Raw genomic sequence first — 14547 nt, 5'->3', positions numbered from 1 at the left:
TCATGTGGTGGGGGGACTGGGGCACATCACACGATAGATGCATCATGTGGTGGGGGGACTGGGGCACATCACAGAATAGATGAATCATGTGGTGGGGGGGCTGGGGCACATCACAGAATAGATGCATCATGTGGTGGGGGACTGGGGCACATCACACAATAGATGCATCATGTGGTGGGGGGACTGGGGCACATCACACAATAGATGCATCATGTGGTGGGGGGACTGGGGCACATCACACAATAGATGCATCATGTGGTGGGGGGACTGGGGCACATCACAGAATAGATGCATCATGTGGTGGGGGACTGGGGCACATCACACAATAGATGCATCATGTGGTGGGAGGACTGGGGCACATCACACAATAGATGCATCATGTGGTGGGGGACTGGGGCACATCACACAACAGATGCATCATGTGGTGGGGGGACTGGGGCACATCACACAATAGATGCATCATGTGGTGGGGGGCCTGGGGCACATCACACAATAGATGCATCATGTGGTGGGGGGACTGGGGCACATCACACAATAGATGCATCATGTGGTGGGGGGCCTGGGGCACATCACAAAATAGATGCATCATGTGGTGGGGGACTGGGGCACATCACACAATAGATGCATCATGAGGTGGGGGGACTGGGGCACATCACACAATAGATGCATCATGTGGTGGGGGGACTGGGGCACATCACAGAATAGATGCATCATGTGGTGGGGGACTGGGGCACATCACAGAATAGATGCATTATGTGGTGGGGGGACTGGGGCACATCACACAATAGATGCATCATGTGGTGGGGGGACTGGGGCACATCACACAATAGATGCATCATGTGGTGGGGGACTGGGGCACATCACACAATAGATGCATCATGTGGTGGGGGGACTGGGGCACATCACAGAATAGATGCATCATGTGGTGGGGGACTGGGGCACATCACACAATAGATGCATCATGTGGTGGGAGGACTGGGGCACATCACACAATAGATGCATCATGTGGTGGGGGACTGGGGCACATCACACAACAGATGCATCATGTGGTGGGGGGACTGGGGCACATCACACAATAGATGCATCATGTGGTGGGGGGCCTGGGGCACATCACACAATAGATGCATCATGTGGTGGGGGGACTGGGGCACATCACACAATAGATGCATCATGTGGTGGGGGGCCTGGGGCACATCACAAAATAGATGCATCATGTGGTGGGGGACTGGGGCACATCACACAATAGATGCATCATGAGGTGGGGGGACTGGGGCACATCACACAATAGATGCATCATGTGGTGGGGGGACTGGGGCACATCACAGAATAGATGCATCATGTGGTGGGGGACTGGGGCACATCACAGAATAGATGCATTATGTGGTGGGGGGACTGGGGCACATCACACAATAGATGCATCATGTGGTGGGGGGACTGGGGCACATCACACAATAGATGCATCATGTGGTGGGGGACTGGGGCACATCACACAATAGATGCATCATGTGGTGGGGGGACTGAGGCACATCACACAATAGATGCATCATGTGGTGGGGGACTGGGGCACATCACACAATAGATGCATCATGTGGTGGGGGGTCTGGGGCACATCACACAATAGATGCATCATGTGGTGGGGGGACTGGGGCACATCACCGAATAGGTGCATCATGTGGTGGGGGGACTGTAGGTACAGTTATATGGGCACTGTATGGTGGTATTATATACTGTAGGTACAGATCTACGGGCACTGTATGGTGGTATATATTGTAGGTACAGTTATATGGGCACTGTATGGTGGTATATATTGTAGGTACAGTTATATGAGCACTGTATGGTGGTATTATATACTGTAGGTACAGTTATATGGGCACTGTATGGTGGTATATACTGTAGGTACAGATCTATGGGCACTGTATGATGGTATATACTGTAGGTACAGTTGTACGGGCACTGTACGGTGGTATTATATACTGTAGGTACAGTTATATGGGCACTGTATGGTGGTATTATATACTGTAGGTACAGTTATATGGGCACTGTATGGTGGTATTATATACTGTAGGTACAGTTATATGGGCACTGTATGGTGGTATATACTGTAGGTACAGATCTATGGGCACTGTATGATGGTATATACTGTAGGTACAGTTGTACGGGCACTGTACGGTGGTATTATATACTGTAGGTACAGTTATATGGGCACTGTATGGTGGTATTATATACTGTAGGTACAGTTATATGGGCACTGTATGGTGGTATTATATACTGTAGGTATAGATCTATGGGCACAGTATGGTGGTATATATTGTAGGTACAGTTATATGGGCACTGTATGGTGGTATATATTGTAGGTACAGTTATATGGGCACTGTATGGTGGTATATATTGTAGGTACAGATCTTTGGGCACTGTATGGTGGTATTATACACTGTAGGTACAGTTATATGGGCACTGTATGGTGGTATTATATATTGTAGGTACAGTTATATGGGCACTGTATGGTGGTATTATATACTGTAGGTACAGTTATATGGGCACTGTATGGTGGTATTATATACTGTAGGTACAGTTATATGGGCACTGTATGGAGGTATTATATACTTTAGGTACAGTTATATGGGCACTGTATGGTGGTATTATATATTGTAGGTACAGTTATATGAGCACTGCATGGTGGTATTATATACTGTAGGTACAGTTATATGGGCACTGCATGGTGGTATTATATACTGTAGGTACAGATCTATGGGCACTGTATGGTGCTATATACTGTAGGTACAGTTATATGGGCACTGTATGGTGGTATATATTGTAGGTACAGTTATATGGGCACTGTATAGTGGTATATATTGTAGTTACAGATCTATGGGCACTGTATGGAGGTATTATATACTGTAGGTACAGTTATATGGGCACTGTATGGTGGTATTATACACTGTAGGTACAGTTATATGGGCACTGTATGGTGGTATTATATATTGTAGGTACAGTTATATGGGCACTGTATGGTGGTATTAAATACTGTAGGTACAGATCTATGGGCACTGTATGGTGGTATATACTGTAGGTACAGTTATATGGGCACTGTATGGAGGTATTATATACTGTAGGTACAGTTATATGAGCACTGTATGGTGGTATTATACACTGTAGGTACAGTTATATGGACACTGTATGGTGGTATTATATATTGTAGGTACAGTTATATGGGCACTGTATGGTGGTATTATATACTGTAGGTACAGTTATATGGGCACTGTATGGTGGTATTATATACTGTAGGTACAGATCTATGGGCACTGTATGGTGGTATATACTGTGGGTACAGTTATATGGGCACTGTATGGTGGTATTATATACTGTAGGTACAGATCTATGGGCACTGTATGGTGGTATTATATACTGTAGGTACAGTTGTATGGGCACTGTATGGTGGTATATATTGTAGGTACAGTTATATGGGCACTGTATAGTGGTATATATTGTAGGTACAGATCTATGGGCACTGTATGGAGGTATTATATACTGTAGGTACAGTTGTATGGGCACTGTATGGTGGTATATATTGTAGGTACAGTTATATGGGCATTGTATAGTGGTATATATTGTAGGTACAGATCTATGGGCACTGTATGGAGGTATTATATACTGTAGGTACAGTTGTATGGGCACTGTATGGTGGTATATATTGTAGGTACAGTTATATGGGAACTGTATGGAGGTATTATATAGTGTAGGTACAGTTGTATGGGCACTGTATGGTGGTATATATTGTAGGTACAGTTATATGGGCACTGTATGGAGGTATTATATACTGTAGGTACAGTTATATGGGCACTGTATGGTGGTATTATATATTGTAGGTACAGTTATATGAGCACTGCATGGTGGTATTATATACTGTAGGTACAGATCTATGGGCACTGTATGGTGGTATATACTGTAGGTACAGTTATATGGGCACTGTATGGTGGTATTATATACTGTAGGTACAGATCTATGGGCACTGTATGGTGGTATATATTGTAGGTACAGGTATATGGGCACTGTATAGTGGTATATATTGTAGGTACAAATCTATGGGCACTGTATGGAGGTATTATATACTGTAGGTACAGTTATATGGGCACTGTATGGTGGTATTATATACTGTAGGTACAGTTATATGGGCACTGTATGGTGGTATTATATACTGTAGGTACAGTTATATGGGCACTGTATGGTGGTATTATATACTGTAGGTACAGTTATATGGGCACTGTATGGTGGTATTATATACTGTAGGTACAGTTATATGGGCACTGTATGGAGGTATATACTGTAGGTACAGTTATATGAGCACTGTATGGAGGTATTATATACTGTAGGTACAGTTGTATGGGCACTGTATGGTGGTATTATATACTGTAGGTACAGTTATATGAGCACTGTATGGAGGTATTATATACTGTAGGTACAGTTATATGGGCACTGTATGGTGGTATTATATATTGTAGGTACAGTTATATGAGCACTGTACGGTGGTATATATTGTAGGTGCAGTTATATGAGCACTGTATGGTGGTATTATATACTGTAGGTACAGTTATATGAGCACTGTATGGTGGTATTATATACTGTAGGTACAGATCTATGGGCACTGTATGGAGGTATTATATACTGTAGGTACAGTTATATGGGCACTGCATGGTGGTATTATATACTGTAGGTACAGTTATATGGGCACTGTATGGAGGTATTATATACTGTAGGTACAGATCTATGGGCACAGTATGGTGGTATTATATACTGTAGGTACAGTTATATGGGCACTGTATGGAGGTATTATATACTGTAGGTACAGATCTATGGGCACAGTATGGTGGTATTATATACTGTAGGTACAGTTATATGGGCACTGTATGGTGGTATTATATATTGTAGGTACAGTTATATGGGCACTGTATGGTGGTATTAAATACTGTAGGTACAGATCTATGGGCACTGTATGGTGGTATATACTGTAGGTACAGTTATATGGGCACTGTATGGAGGTATTATATACTGTAGGTACAGTTATATGAGCACTGTATGGTGGTATATATTGTAGGTACAGTTATATGGGCACTGTATAGTGGTATATATTGTAGGTACAGATCTATGGGCACTGTATGGAGGTATTATATACTGTAGGTACAGTTATATGGGCACTGTATGGTGGTATTATACACTGTAGGTACAGTTATATGGACACTGTATGGTGGTATTATATATTGTAGGTACAGTTATATGGGCACTGTATGGTGGTATTATATACTGTAGGTACAGTTATATGGGCACTGTATGGTGGTATTATATACTGTAGGTACAGATCTATGGGCACTGTATGGTGGTATATACTGTGGGTACAGTTATATGGGCACTGTATGGTGGTATTATATACTGTAGGTACAGATCTATGGGCACTGTATGGTGGTATATACTGTAGGTACAGTTGTATGGGCACTGTATGGTGGTATATATTGTAGGTACAGTTATATGGGCACTGTATAGTGGTATATATTGTAGGTACAGATCTATGGGCACTGTATGGAGGTATTATATACTGTAGGTACAGTTGTATGGGCACTGTATGGTGGTATATATTGTAGGTACAGTTATATGGGAACTGTATGGAGGTATTATATACTGTAGGTACAGTTATATGGGCACTGTATGGTGGTATTATATACTGTAGGTACAGTTGTATGGGCACTGTATGGTGGTATATATTGTAGGTACAGTTATATGGGCACTGTATGGAGGTATTATATACTGTAGGTACAGTTATATGGGCACTGTATGGTGGTATTATATATTGTAGGTACAGTTATATGAGCACTGCATGGTGGTATTATATACTGTAGGTACAGATCTATGGGCACTGTATGGTGGTATATACTGTAGGTACAGTTATATGGGCACTGTATGGTGGTATTATATACTGTAGGTACAGATCTATGGGCACTGTATGGTGGTATATATTGTAGGTACAGTTATATGGGCACTGTATAGTGGTATATATTGTAGGTACAAATCTATGGGCACTGTATGGAGGTATTATATACTGTAGGTACAGTTATATGGGCACTGTATGGTGGTATTATATACTGTAGGTACAGTTATATGGGCACTGTATGGTGGTATTATATACTGTAGGTACAGTTATATGGGCACTGTATGGTGGTATTATATACTGTAGGTACAGTTATATGGGCACTGTATGGTGGTATTATATACTGTAGGTACAGTTATATGGGCACTGTATGGAGGTATATACTGTAGGTACAGTTATATGAGCACTGTATGGAGGTATTATATACTGTAGGTACAGTTGTATGGGCACTGTATGGTGGTATTATATACTGTAGGTACAGTTATATGAGCACTGTATGGAGGTATTATATACTGTAGGTACAGTTATATGGGCACTGTATGGTGGTATTATATATTGTAGGTACAGTTATATGAGCACTGTACGGTGGTATATATTGTAGGTGCAGTTATATGAGCACTGTATGGTGGTATTATATACTGTAGGTACAGTTATATGAGCACTGTATGGAGGTATTATATACTGTAGGTACAGTTATATGGGCACTGCATGGTGGTATTATATACTGTAGGTACAGTTATATGGGCACTGTATGGAGGTATTATATACTGTAGGTACAGATCTATGGGCACAGTATGGTGGTATTATATACTGTAGGTACAGTTATATGGGCACTGTATGGTGGTATTATACACTGTAGGTACAGTTATATGGGCACTGTATGGTGGTATTATATATTGTAGGTACAGTTATATGGGCACTGTATGGTGGTATTATATACTGTAGGTACAGATCTATGGGCACAGTATGGTGGTATTATATACTGTAGGTACAGTTATATGGGCACAGTATGGAGGTATTATATACTGTAGGTACAGATCTATGGGCACAGTATGGTGGTATTATATACTGTAGGTACAGATCTATGGGCACAGTATGGTGGTATTATATAGGATCTGTAAGCATGGTTACTATCGGTACAGTTATCTGGATTAAATGTTATTACACTATATGGCGGTATGTAACATATATGTTTGATGCTCTTTAATGGGGACTGTATGACACAATTTATTTAGGGACTATGGCCGGAGTAAGTATTGGATAAGGCGACTCATAAAATATGTGTGGACCCCCACAATTATGTGGTAGCTTGTAAGTCTGGAGTTCATAGCCTTTGTCCCCTGACCCCCTCCCCAGATGAATTTCCTCTTTCTGTATGCACAGTGTTGTGTGTGTCGCTCTTCTTTCGGTTCTGGAACGCTGTATTTGCTTTGGCTCATAGGAATCATGAAGTGAGATACATCACAGTCACAATAAAGGATGTGTAGTCTAACCTGCAGTCACAACCATGGGACAATTGGTTAATTTAACAGTAACGTTTTACAAATCAGAATTGCCAAAGTGTTAAGTGATAAAATTCTGTCTACCTCCAGCCACCAGTAGAGGGAGCTCACTGCATAAAGTCTTTTCATTCTTTACACCACGCTCCCTCTAGTGGCTACTACAGGTTTGCACACTGTATAATTTATAATAATTGAACATGCTGAATTTTTATCTATTTCTATCTGTTAATCAATGCAGAGATCCAGGATGTACATCCCCTTTAAGACACTAGACATATAATCAATTGATTTTTCAGGTAGAGATGTAGCAGACTAGTTACAATAACAAGTACCCACTAAAGAATATGACCAATAAACTTCACAAAGCACAAATATTGCTCATAAAAATTGGACTTTATAGGTTTATTACAGTATACAACCCAAAAAATAAACTGCACAGAGTGCACAAAGCCCTATAAAGCGATCCCATACACCTCGGCGTGTAGACTATTACTCTATATATGAGCTGTATACTCTGGCTATATACTGTAATGTGACTCTTGAGTATATCGGTGTGCACTTTACTGCACTGCTGCAATGTCCTTACAATGTACTTTCTGCATTATGTGACTCATTTTGCAGAGTTTGCTGAAGATTAGGGGAACCTTTTTATAGTTTTTGGTGTTTTTATGGCTGGCATTCCTTGGTAGGTCCTACCAGATAGACCTGTGTGTACAGTGTGGGAGGGTGACACCGTAGGCGTCACATATAAGGGAGCCCCGGGCCAGTGACTACACTTCCTGCATGGGTACATGAGTGAGCGCTGACACTTGTATGATATACACTGAGTGATAGGAGGGAAGGATCGCACCATCACAGCCACCGGTAAGAGCAACACCTTTTACCTGCCTAAAGCACAACCTCACCTTTAAGGAGACGTATGTCCTATTAAAGCTAAATCCACTCCCTACTATTCTTCAATTCTGCATTTGCAAAATCTCTGCTTGCTGTCAGTGAGTTGGAATATTCTTGCTTACATCCTAAATCTTACTCACACAGCTGTGGATTTGCTACAATGAATCAGTTTAGGTACAGGCTATTAGATGATCCTTTTCACTTACAACTTCCTAACAATTCGCAAGCTGTTGTCTGCGCTGATACATTGTAACAAATTGTCACAATATATTTATACTGCTGCTGTTTTTAACTCGCAGAGTTATAGATACAACTGTAACAAAGCCACTGCTGTGAGATGTGTTACGTACACATAGATGTTAGATGGAAGTAAAATGATTTGCATTTGCTGTCAGTAGACATCAGCACAAAGATGGTGAGTTAATCGCTGACACACTGTAACAGATTATCAGGCAGGAAGAAGATTTATGACAATGTTGCGTCTAGAGGTGTAGTAACAAACCGTGTAAGATGTTGGGTAAAGGGGTGTTTCCATTCACTGACAGCAAGCAGAGATCTTGATGAAGGTTAGGAATCATATAAAGGGCACACCAATTTCCTTTGTTTGCAGATGCTAGGGGGCGCCCCTGAGGTAACATGCAGGGGTTTTACCATGCCAGGCTGGCCACCGGTGGTACTACATTTGATGCCAATGTAAACCACAACGCCCCTCGGTGGCTGTAGATAATTTCCTTTGGGTCAGGGCTAATAATTCCAAGTATCCCAAACCTCATCCATCATACAATGTGATATCCAGAGACTAGACATATCTGCCATTCAGGAGTCTAGGAAAGTTAGGTGACAATAACGGCTGCCATATTGGTTGCCACCCAGCTTTCCCAGGTCACAGCAGCCAGTCTAAACGACCGCTCCCGGATTCCTTTATGGGGCAGATTTGATGTTTTTCTCCTCTCTTTTGTCTGTGAGATGTCGCCCGCCATCACAGCGACAATGCACCTGCCAGGAATGTGTGCCGGGTCGCTGCATGGCCGCTCATGCGTTACGTCTTCTACTCATTCAACAGACCACAGAAAATCTCATGAGTTAACTGTGAAACCTTGAGGAATCTAATTATAGAAGGCTCCAAAAAACAATCAGACTGCAGTACAGACCCCGGCCAGTGTGCGGCGCTGTTCATAAGTCATCTCTAATGCCCCATGTACTCTCCCTATAACCTTTACCCTATAACCCCCTATCAATATGCTCCTCCCAATCTCTTTAGCCAACCTGCCACAACATACAAAAAATGGGGGGGTTCAATACCCCCCAGAATATGGTGTCGGCCCCCCTCTGACTGTTACAGCCCGGCAGCTCATAGAAAGCAAAGTCTGCTGGACGGATTCCGGAGACGTATTGATTTTTCCCTGAAATTTTGGCAGCGCCGCTGACAGCCTCCTCCGAGTTATTGGAGGTCTGCGGTGATGGAGGGGACGGAGCCTCGGGCGGGAGATCTTCCTGCTGACAGCAGCTGGAGGGCGGCCACAAGATTTCAGTTTCTAGACTTTTATGCTTTCAATCCAGTCTGAACTAATTATAGGAAAGGATTTCTGTAACTGTGGAGCTGAGAAACACCCAAATCAACATCCGACACCCACCACCCTAATGGTGTTTAGGACCCTTATGAGTTAAGGTCTCCATGTTCAGGGGTGACCCCCAAGGACGGCTCCACCCAGGAGCCACCTAACACTATACACATTATCAGTATAAACAACACTAGTGGTAACATAAACATTGTAGCGGTAGTAATTCCGGAATGTCCGTATTACATGGAAATGATCCATGCTGTCTTTGTACTGTATAGTGGTTTATTGGGGAACTGAATGGCGGTATTATACAGGATATACATTACATTGTTAGGTGGACACTGTATGATAGTATTAAGTTACCTTGCTATGTGGCTACAGTATAGAAGTTCACTTTGTGTTATTGGGGATCTGAATGGCGGTATTATACAGGAAACACACTACATTGTTAGGTGGACACTGTATGGTAGTATACGTGCACAACATATAAATATTATTTGGCATTGAATTGTGATAAATCGGGACACTTAATGGCGGTATTTTACGGGATGTACATGACAATGTTGTGTGGACACTGTATGGCAGTATAAAAAGTAAGTGGCTTGTACTGGCACAGTGTAGATGTATTACTCGGCCTGGTATGGTGGTATTATTTCGGCACTGGATTGCAGTACGGTGTGCGCGCTGAGAAGTGCAATTATTAGGACAGTGTATGGTAGTACTATTAGTGCATTGGAGGGAAGTATTATTTTCACTGTATGGCAGAATTTGCATGAATAAAATGAATAATGGGTTAGGGTTATAGGCAGGGAGGGGGCCCAGTATGGATGCACCCCTTATAGCCCCCTGATGTATGGTAGCCGGGGGGTCCCCCCATAGATGGCGGTGATAATAGACGAGACTATTGCGCAGTCTTTCATGTAGGAAGGTGCAGATCTCCGGCTTCCTCCTCTGCGGTCGCTGACTTCTCCCCTGTCACTATACAAGTTTATTGACAACAGGAACCAGCAGCCTCAGAAAACAAGCAGCAGCGTCGTCACATCTCCAGAGACCCCGGCAGCCGCCCCGGCACCATCCTCCTCATCCTCAGCATCTCCGCCAGCGACGGGCAAGGTCAGGCTCATACACACAAACCTGCTAGGTACAGGGGCTTCATCCCCCAGGATTAGGAGAGGGCGGGGGGTGGGTGCTCAGCATTGCTAGGCCCCCGTCACTGATACCACTACAGACCCTGCAGGAGACCCTGGGACCCCCCAGCTCTGGATGCTGCAAGGGTTTCCATTCCTGTCACTGCTGCAGTTGCTGAGAGATCATTCACTTACCCGAAGCTTCTCCTCCTCCTGTGCAGCTCCATCATCTGCAGCCACTTACTGGTTTAACACTTGTACTGCTAGGTGCTCACACAGGGCCCACCCCTCACCCCTATCATGTATCTGTAATAACATCACTACCCCCCGTCCATCAGCACAGCAGTGTACAGGGAAATGTAATATATTCATAGAGAGTCCCAGGAGGACAATAAGGAGGGGAGCAAAGATAATGGCCCAGATGTATCCAGTGTGAGACTGAGTGTAAGAATACAGGTGCAAGGCCTTCAATTACCTGGTGCACCGTACACTACACAATACTGCCCCCTATGTATAGGAATATAACTACTATAATACTGCCCCCTATGTACAGGAATATAACTACTATAATACTACCCCCTATGTATAAGAATATAACTACTATAATACTGCCCCTATGTACAAGAATATAACTACTATAATACTGCCCCCTATGTACAGGAATATAACTACTATAATACTGCCCCCTATGTACAAGAATATAACTACTATAATACTGCCCCCTATGTACAGGAATATAACTACTATAATACTGCCCCTATGTACAAAAATATAACTACTATAATACTGCTCCCTATGTACAGGAATATAACTACTATAATACTGCCCCCTATGTACAAGAATATAACTACTATAATACTGCCCTCTATGTACAGGAATATAACTACTATAATACTGCCCCCTATGTACAAGAATATAACTACTATAATACTTCCCCCTATGTACAGGAATATAACTACTATAATACTGCCCCCTATCTACAAGAATATAACTACTATAATACTGCCCCCTATGTACAGGAATATAACTACTATAATACTGCTCCCTATTTACAGGAATATAACTACTATAATACTGCCCCCTATGTACAAGAATATAACTACTATAATACTGTCCCCTATGTACAAGAATATAACTACTATAATACTGCCCCCTATGTACAAGAATATAACTACTAAAATACTGCCCCCTATGTACAGGAATATAACTACTAAAATACTGCCCCCTATGTACAAGAATATAACTACTATAATACTGCCCCCTATGTACAAGAATATAACTACTATAATACTGCCCCCTATGTACAAGAATATAACTACTATAATACTGCCCCCTATGTACAAGAATATAACTACTATAATACTGTCCCCTATGTACAGGAATATAACTACTATAATACTGCCCCCTATGTACAGGAATATAACTACTATAATACTGCCCCCTATGTACAGGAATATAACTACTATAATACTGCTCCTATGTACAAGGATATAACTACTATAATACTGCCCCCTATGTACAAGGATGTAACCACTATAATACTGCCCCCTATGTAAAAGGATGTAACCTAACCATCACTTTTCAATAAATACAGAGAGTAATCTGGAGCCTTGTGATCAGCTTTGTGTATGAATAGGGTCCTATTGTGTCTTAATACTAGGTTATAATTACTGCCCCCCCTCCAGCAGACAATGAGATCTTGTGTAGTCTCCGCTGTCGCTCCCTGTGATGAGACCAGGAATAGTAACAGTCGGAAGGAAACCTCAATACACAATGGGCGGTATACAGAGAGCAGCGGTGGATAGAGGTAGAACACACAGGTTGGCTCGAGGTTGTGGACACACAGACAGGACTACATAACAGGGCTCACCTATGGAGTGAAGGCATCATATGGTGAGTCCCACATTGACTATCCCTATATGTAGATGTGGAGGGGGGGGGGGGGGTCTGCATTCCATACAATCACTACCATCATCCTATTAGTTTCTATAGGAATTGTGTAATGCTTCCCTCACACTGTGGTGGCGCTATTTACCAGTGGGATTACAGGTCATCAGTTCTGGGACCTTTTAACATAAAATGGACAACCCCTTTAAGAAGATACTCATTAGTGGTGTTTAGGGGGATCTGTCAGTGAGACTTTCACCAAACCCAAGGCTGAAGGCCTCCTGCACAGGACGGGTCATGTTCTGGGGCTTGTGCTCCATTTGTCATCAGTGTGTAATCAGTTCCTGACCCGGATGTCCGCAAACATGTTCTGTTACCTGCATTTTCCGAAAAGGGTGACAACAAATTCCTGTAAGGCTGGGAGGTAATGTCACTTGCTTGCTGTCGGTCGCATGACTCAGGTATGAAGAGACACTATTGTCCTGCTTTGTAGTACATGACTTTGCTGCCCTCCATCTTGCTTCAAGTGCTGCCGCCTGAGGCAAGAGGTTCAATTCGCCTCATTGCTAGTGCACCCCAGCAGAAGACCAAACTGGATTCTGTAGGACATTAGAAAGTACACGGGGAAGGAGCGGAGGTGGCGTAACCCTAAATATCATCCCAATTTCTTGCAGTGCACAGACACTGGCGTAGTATTACTGATAGATGCCCCCCTATATCTGTGCCCGCAGGGTCCGGCAATGTCCTTGGCACGGCAGTAATTACATGTGTGCTCACTGCTATTATTGACATGTATTAGGCAGTGTGCGGGGAGCCGGCTATTGACATAGTGATCAGCTGCCCTGATACACTGCAACGCACCTCACCCTCTGAGTAAGCCCAGCAAATACCAGGACAGGCCTCCTCCTCACCGCAGCCCAATCCATCAAGTGCAGGATACATACTATGTGTGGTTGGCTTAGATATACCATATACAGTATCACACAGGATAGGATTAGATACACAGCTCAGCAGTATCACACAGGAGAGGATTAGATACACAGCTCAGCAGACAGTATCATACAGGATAGGATTAGATACACAGCTCAGCAGACAGTATCACACAGGATAGGATTAGATACACAGCTCAGAAGACTGTATCACATATGAAAGGATTAGATAGACAGCTCAGCAGACAGTATCACACGGGATAGGATTAGATACACAGCTCAGCAGACAGTATCACACATGATAGGATTAGATACACAGCTCAGTAGACAATATCACACAGGATAGGATTAGATACACAGCTCATCAGGCAGTATCACACAGGATAGGATTCGATACACAGCTCAGAAGACAGTATCACACAGGATAGGATTAGATACACAGCTCAGCAGTCAGTATCACACAGGAAAGGATTAGATACACAGCTCAGCAGACAGAATCACACAGGAGAAGATTAGATACACAGCTCAGTAGACAGTATCACACAGGATAGGATTAGATACACAGCTCAGCAGACAGTATCACACAGGATAGGATTAGATACACAGCTCAGTAGACAGTATCACACAGGATAGGATTAGATACACAGCTCAGCAGACAGTATCACACAGGAAAGGATTAGATACACAGCTCAGCAGACAGAATCACACAGGAGAAGATTAGATACACAG

At 42.9% G+C, this 14547-nt stretch overlaps 1 protein-coding gene across 4 annotated transcripts in view; it reads left to right on the top strand.

Annotated features, from left to right (window-relative positions):
* Positions 1-14547, top strand: part of LOC140077771 (uncharacterized) — a 74607-nt gene that overhangs the window by 6341 nt on the left and 53719 nt on the right. Inside the window, exon 1 of one of the 4 annotated variants that reach the window (XM_072125219.1) lies at positions 8179-8283. The exons of 1 other annotated variant lie outside the window; for it this stretch is intronic. The gene's annotated coding sequence lies outside the window, so the exon portion shown is untranslated. Of the gene's footprint in view, positions 1-8178; positions 8284-10821; positions 10989-12875; positions 12896-14547 lie in introns of those variants that run through there. 2 more of the 4 variants (XM_072125220.1, XM_072125222.1) reach the window with 2 other exon arrangements.

Source organism: Engystomops pustulosus, chromosome 9 (assembly GCF_040894005.1).
Source record: "Engystomops pustulosus chromosome 9, aEngPut4.maternal, whole genome shotgun sequence".
Lineage (NCBI taxonomy): Eukaryota > Metazoa > Chordata > Amphibia > Anura > Leptodactylidae > Engystomops > Engystomops pustulosus.
Note: the sequence above shows the minus strand (reverse complement) of the source record. Positions and strands in the feature narration are given on the sequence as shown.